The sequence below is a fragment of the Brassica napus genome (assembly GCF_020379485.1).
Source record: "Brassica napus cultivar Da-Ae chromosome A6 unlocalized genomic scaffold, Da-Ae chrA06_Random_8, whole genome shotgun sequence".
Taxonomy (NCBI): Eukaryota; Viridiplantae; Streptophyta; class Magnoliopsida; order Brassicales; family Brassicaceae; genus Brassica; species Brassica napus.
In genome coordinates this window covers 25,370-32,717 of record NW_026014069.1, presented here as the reverse complement: position 1 = coordinate 32,717, position 7,348 = coordinate 25,370, and positions in this window count along the sequence as shown.

The following is a 7,348-nucleotide window of genomic DNA, read 5'->3' as shown; positions in this document are numbered from 1 at the left end:
TTGACGGAAAAAAAAGTTTGTTTGGATTAAAAAAATGCTTGGATTACAGATGTGATCTGTCTCAGTTTTTTTGGTTGGAGAAAAGGTTGGATGGTGGCTCAGAAAATAATTTTCAATAACTCATTTAATAAAAACGGAAGCCCACTCATGAAGCCCAAAAAAAAACAAATTAAAAAGATGAAAAAACCAGAGTTGAACATGTGTCATACTAAGAAGAATTGACTTAGTGACGTGGACGCACAGGAGTGAAGCGAACATTTTTTATATATATATAGATACCAATTTAGAATTGAAAACAAAATATTTATATAAAATAAATGAAAACAAAAACCCGCGCAAGATCTAGTTAAGGTTTTAAAACTAAAGTCAAATAAATAAAAATTGATCACAAGAATTCTATTTTCCTGTATAATAAGCTAAAAAAATATTCGTTGTAGGAAAATTGTCCTTCTGTTTCTCTTTTAATCTTTTTAACTACAGTATAAACAGTTAAATAATTTTTTTAATAGTAATATTCTAACACTAAAATGGATCTAATCCTCTACGTAGAATTTGGCTTTGGCGTTCGGGTTTTGGTTTTTCGATTCTGCAGATTTAGGAATCGTTCGGTTGTTTACAAAATTCAGTTTGGTTACGGTTTGGTTATTTTTATTTTCGGTTAGGTTCGAGTAGTAATTAAAAAAAAACTGAAGGCCAATTCTATTCTGATTCGGTTCTAGATTTTCATGTAATTTTGGATTATATAGTCAAAAATATCAGATAATTCGGTTTTTGGAAAGAATATCTTGTATTTTGAATCTTTTTCGACAAAATTACAAATTTACCAATTAACCAGATATGACATGACATAGTCTCGTTGCAAGCTACAAGTTATACAGTATGGCGGATTAATACATGAAAAGTAACAAGAGTTATACGCATGGCCCTTTGAAGCTAAATGATGTGCAACTATATGCCAGATTGAGTAGTCGGTGCTATGCCCCTAAAGATTGTTCACCAAAGTTAAGACTGTCAATTTCAAATATAACTGATTCAAACTCCATAAACCGGACATTATAAATTGCCATTAACAATGCCTTAGCTTCAGCCTCTAGAACAGAATACGATTCACCTGAAAAGCAGAACCCCCATAACTTCGCAATTCCTTGAGAATCCCTAATAATCCATCAACCTTTAACAATTCGAGTTTGCGTATTATAGGAAAATTAAAGAATACTACGTGAAATCACATATGTTCAATTAAGAAACATCTAATCTATTAACACTGGAGTACATTTAGGAATTAACTCATGTTTTATCTTAATATTTGCTCTTTATGCCACTGACCTTATCTCTACAAATTTGAAAATGAAAACAAACTTTTTTGTTGGTGAAAACAAACCTTCCGTTTGACTAACCTAGACTGATGTTTCATGACCAAATTTTATCAAATAACCATGTTTTGTGTTTAGTGTTTTCAAATGGTTATAAATAACAGTGTTTGGTTTTTGTGTTTTCATTTTCCGAGAGATCTATAGTGATGGTTTACTGAAAAAACAGTTTTATTTCCTTGGTGTTTTCATATTTGATCAACACTATCATATAGACTGTATACAAAGTCATACACTAAAACATTACCAAACCATGGAATTTGTGTATACATTGGGAAGTTAGTACGGTGTGATTTATTGTTTAGTACTAGAATCTAAAGTTTAAAAAATCCTTGACTTCCTCAAATCAAGTTTGAATGCTTATATTTCGTGACTAAACATTTGTTTTCATATCCTTATTTTATAAATTAATTTATACCATTACCATACTCTTGCATTTACATAAGTATATGTTACAACAACCATTGTATTAGGCATGTTAATATTCTGAATTTCAAACTCATATATAAACCAAACCATAACTAGCCTTTTGTTACAGTATAACCACACTTCATAGACACACTAACATTATGGTTAGTGAATTTATCTAACTATTTTGGGAAAAACAATTGTACTCAAGATGCCTAAACAAAATATTTAACAATATTAAACACACCTTGCATTTCTGGATAATCTTCATTAGCTCCACATAATATTCCTAAAATAGATGATATTATCAAAATTTTAGTTTAACGTGTGCCTATTTTTAAGCTACCAACTTAACGAAAAATATCAGTTTTTAGTTCCAATCTGCATTCTTAACTTCTCATATTTTTAATGTTTTAAGTTTTAAGAAATCGTGTATATAGAAAACGGAAATCCAAATATTATTTTTTAATAGGAACACATAAACAAAAAGATATCAATCTTTCAATTAAATTCCATATACTTTGTAAACCATATATGATATACATTAAATTATAGGACATTTCTTTATGATACTATCACATAAACGAAGAGTATCACTTATATGTTACTAACTATAAATATTGGAACAAAAATTATTCTCCATTATTTTGGTCCATTTATTCTATTAAAACTAAAGTACAAAACAATGCTTACATATATTTAAGTTTTTATTACAATTTTTACATTTTTTCACTCATCTAATTAACTACTTCATTAATTTTCTTACCATAATAATTTAGCAGCTTTGATATTTTTGCTTTCAACATTTATTATCTTTTCTTCAATTAAAACAAACATAAAATATACCTATATTGATTTTCCAACTAATTTATGTTAAAAATAACTAATTGATAAACATTACAAAACAATTAATGCGGACATGTGTCATGTAAAACATGAATTAACTAATAAATATGTGTGATTGTCATTAGTTAATAAACAATTAATTAATAAATATGAAAAACATAATATAACGTCAAAGTTAAAATAAATAATTAATTTACATAAACGTAAAATAACCAATAAAAGCCACCTAATCGATTTAGATAGACATTTGAAAAATTTATAACATAATATTGTTCTAAAACTATGTATTTATATTTCCCATTATTTTTAGTAATAACAAAAAAAGTAAAGACAACATAAAAATAATCAATTTATATTATATATAAATAAAATATAATTTTTTTGGGGAATTGCCAAAAATAGCACTTTTGAGATACCACTTTTCATTTCTACCTTAATCAATTTTACCATTAAAATTTTAATTGGCAAAGTAACTTTATACCCCTAACTAATTAAACCTAAGACTAACTCTTCTTTCCTACATTTCACGATAATTGAGGAGAAGATAAGGTAAGGGTACTATTGTCTTTTGTTCATTAATGAAAGTGGTATTTATGAAAATATTCCTAAATTGGTGGTAAAGTTGAATAGTGGTATCAAACAAAGTGTAAAAGTAAAATTTCCTTTTTTTTTGTCATCTATAAATAAAATATAAATTAATATGAAAGTATATTATTTTACACATATTTTACTATAAATAGCAACACAATGCAAATCCAATGTAATTAATGTTGAAGATTATAAGATAAATAGCATCAAAATTTTAATAATGTATATAACAATTTTATCATACATTAAAATTTTGATCTATTAACGAATAAAAATACATTTGTAAGGATGTATATATCGTACTTTAGAAATGTGACTCATACATTTGATGCTTCAAAAAAAATATTATTCAATATGAACTATAAAATTATTGTGTTTAGAAATATCATATTAAATAATTATTTAATACATGTAAAATTTTAAAATATATATTATCATTTATACAAAATAAATATCTAGTTATAAAAAACTTAAAATATACACCACAAGCCCTTGCGGGTCAAGCTCTAGTCTAATTTATTAAAACAGAATTAGAAAATAAAAATACCCCTTAAATTTGCAAGTTATTTACAAAAGAATGCCACTGAAATAATAAATAATCTTAACTTTAAATAATTCTTGTCTTTTCCATTTTTAAATCATTTCCTAATGTAATTCTAACTAATAAAGATTTCCGCAACAAAAATATACGTAATATCCTCACTTTGAATTTCTCCCAACATTTCGGCAAGTATACATAATTATACACAATTATTTCAGCGAAGTGATGAATGTAATTAACAAAACTGTTGTCCGATATATTAATACTCACCCTTTTCTGAAGACAAGACATATGCTTATAGAAAAAAGCATGCCAACGATACAAATTTATGAATATTCAAGTTTAAAACGATTTTTAATTATAATATGCAACATGTCCTAAGTATCGTATAAATCCACAAATTTAGCTTGTATGATTTTTAATTATAATATGCAACATTTCCTAATTATAGTGTTTATAAACATTTTAAAATATGATGAATCTTTAAAATATTAACTAATAAACATTTAAATAATATATTTTTGTATAAAAGTGAGAATAAGTATCCGCACGTCAGTATATATTCAACAATAAGACATATCTTTTAAACAGAGAATTACATTTTGTTTAATAAGTTATGAGAATAACTTCCCATAATTACTGATAACCAAATTGATTTGGTATGCTGACTAATCATAGTTGCAATCTTCTAAAAGTTAACATTATATATATATATATAAATAAATATATATTGGTAGAAAATCAAACATATAATCAGACCGATCTGTCGGTCATTGGTGCTAGATATGACCGACCAACGTGATATCACTGGATCTCTAGGTTCCCATGCTTTTGTATTCAACTCTAGCCCCCGCCCCCCCCCCGGATCGTAATAGTAACAATATCTTTCAGATCATCGATCAGATTTTTCGAAAAACAAATCTCCCGGTTAAATTAATAAAGATTACAAACTTGATTCTTAGCCCAAGTGTAATATTTGGAGAGTCTATCAAAAATTAAAAAAAAAATTTCAAAAGGATTTCAACAAATTTTCGAAATACTCTCACATTTAAATACTATTACTGATATACATTTTTATAATGACTCTAAGATCTCTAATGCAGATGGCCTTGCAACCTTTGATCGGCAAAATCTAATGTCTTGTGCATCATTACGACCAACACCAATGATACGAGACTACGAGTATTTAATTGATAATAAGTGGACATGACAAGTGTAATCTTAAACTATTCTTGTTTATCGCGATGATGACCAGTGTAATCTTCAAAGTTTCAAAGTTTTGTGACCCTCTAATGATGCGAACACCTTTTTTTTTTTTTGTATTCAAACGGGATATAACCAAAGAAGACACGCAACAATTAACAAAGTAAGTTTATATTGAGCTTTAATTAAAGAGAGAAAAAAACTAGTAGATTATACTAGGTTTAACATATAACTATATTACAATATTAGTTTTAACATATAATTATATTACACTGTTTTAATTAATCGGTTTATTTGGTTTAATCAATTTATATACTGAACTATATTTATATACCACGGTTTTTAAAATAACATTTATTTGATTTATACAATATTATTAAATTTAAACTACTTTCTTTATTTCGCTTCCATTTTTACCGGACTGAACAACCTTAATTTAAAGTACTAAATTGTACATAGTTTGCAAAAGTGTTCGTACCTAATATAATCAATTTGTTTTTTTTTGTATTTTATAGTTAAACATAAAAATAATTTGCAAAAATAGATCCCCTCCCCTTGGATCGTAATAGTAACAATATCTTTCAGGTCATCGATCAGATCTTTCGAAAAACAAATTTCCCGATTAAATTAATAAAGATTACAAACTTGATTCTTAACCCAAGTGTAATATTTGGAAAGTCTATCAAAAATTAAAAAAAAAATCTTTCAAAAGGATTTCAACAAATTTTCGAAATACTCTCACATTTAAATACTATTACTTATATATATTTTTATAATGACTCTAAGATCTCTAATGCAGATGGCCTTGCAACCTTTGATCGGCAAAATCTAATGTCTTGTGCATCTTTACAATCTCACCATTACGACCAACACCAATGATACGAGACTACGAGTATTTAGTTGATGATAAGTGGACATGACAAGTGTAATCTTAAACTATTCTTGTTTATCGCGATGATGACCAGTGTAATCTTCAAAGTTTCAAAGTTTTGTGACCCTCTAATGATGCAAACACCTTTTTTTTTTTATTCAAACGGGATATAACCAAAGAAGACACGCAACAATTAACAAAGTAAGTTTATATTGAGCTTTAATTAAAGAGAAAAAAAACTAGTAGATTATACTAGGTTTAACATATAACTATATTACAATATTAGGTTTAACATATAATTATATTACACTGTTTTAATTAATCGGTTTATTTGGTTTAATCAATTTATATACTGAACTATATTTATATACCAAGGTTTTTAAAATAATATTTATTTGATTTATACAATATTATTAAATTTAAACTACTTTCTTTATTTCGCTTCCATTTTTACCGGACTGAACACCCTTAATTTAAAGTACTAAATTGTACATAGTTTGCAAAAGTGTTTCTTCTACTAAATCGTACCTAATATAATCAATTTGTTTTTTTTTTGTATTTTATAGTTAAACATAAAAATAATTTGCAAAAATTGATCCCCCCTGGATCGTAATAGTAACAATATCTTTCAGGTCATCGATCAGATCTTTCGAAAAACAAATTTTCCGGTTAAATTAATAAAGATTACAAACTTGATTCTTAACCCAAGTGTAATATTTGGAAAGTCTATTAAAAATTAAAAAAAAAATCTTTCAAAAGGATTTCAACAAATTTTCGAAATACTCTCACATTTAAATACTATTACTTATATATATTTTTATAATGACTCTAGGAGGTGTTATTGGTTTATATATTTTTATTGATTTAGAAATCCATATAGTATTTATAAATCCAAGTAAAATATACAAATTTTCAAATTTTTCTCGAATTAGTATTTACAAATCCGTAGGTTTTCCTTCTGATTTGGGTCTTTGTATTTTTCACAAAGAAATCCATGCAAATCCATTCAAATACATTATGAAATCAAATCTATTAGTAAATCCGTATGATTGAATAACACTTGATTTGAATTAGAATTTATGAATCATTAAACGAATAACACTTGATTTGAATTAGAATTTATGAATCATTAAACGAATAACACATGATTTCAATTCATATTTTAAAATCATAGAACCAATAACACTAGATTTAGTTTGGATTTTCAAATCCATCAAAATACACCAACCAATAACCCCCACTAAGATCTCTAATGCAGATGGCCTTGCAACCTTTGATCGGCAAAATCTAATGTCTTGTGCATCTTTACAATCTCACCATTACGACCAACACCAATGATACGAGACTACGAGTATTTAGTTGATGATAAGTGGACATGACAAGTGTAATCTTAAACTATTCTTGTTTATCGCGATGATGACCAGTGTAATCTTCAAAGTTTCAAAGTTTTGTGACCCTCTAATGATGCAAACACCTTTTTTTTTTATTATTCAAACGGGATATAACCAAAGAAGACACGCA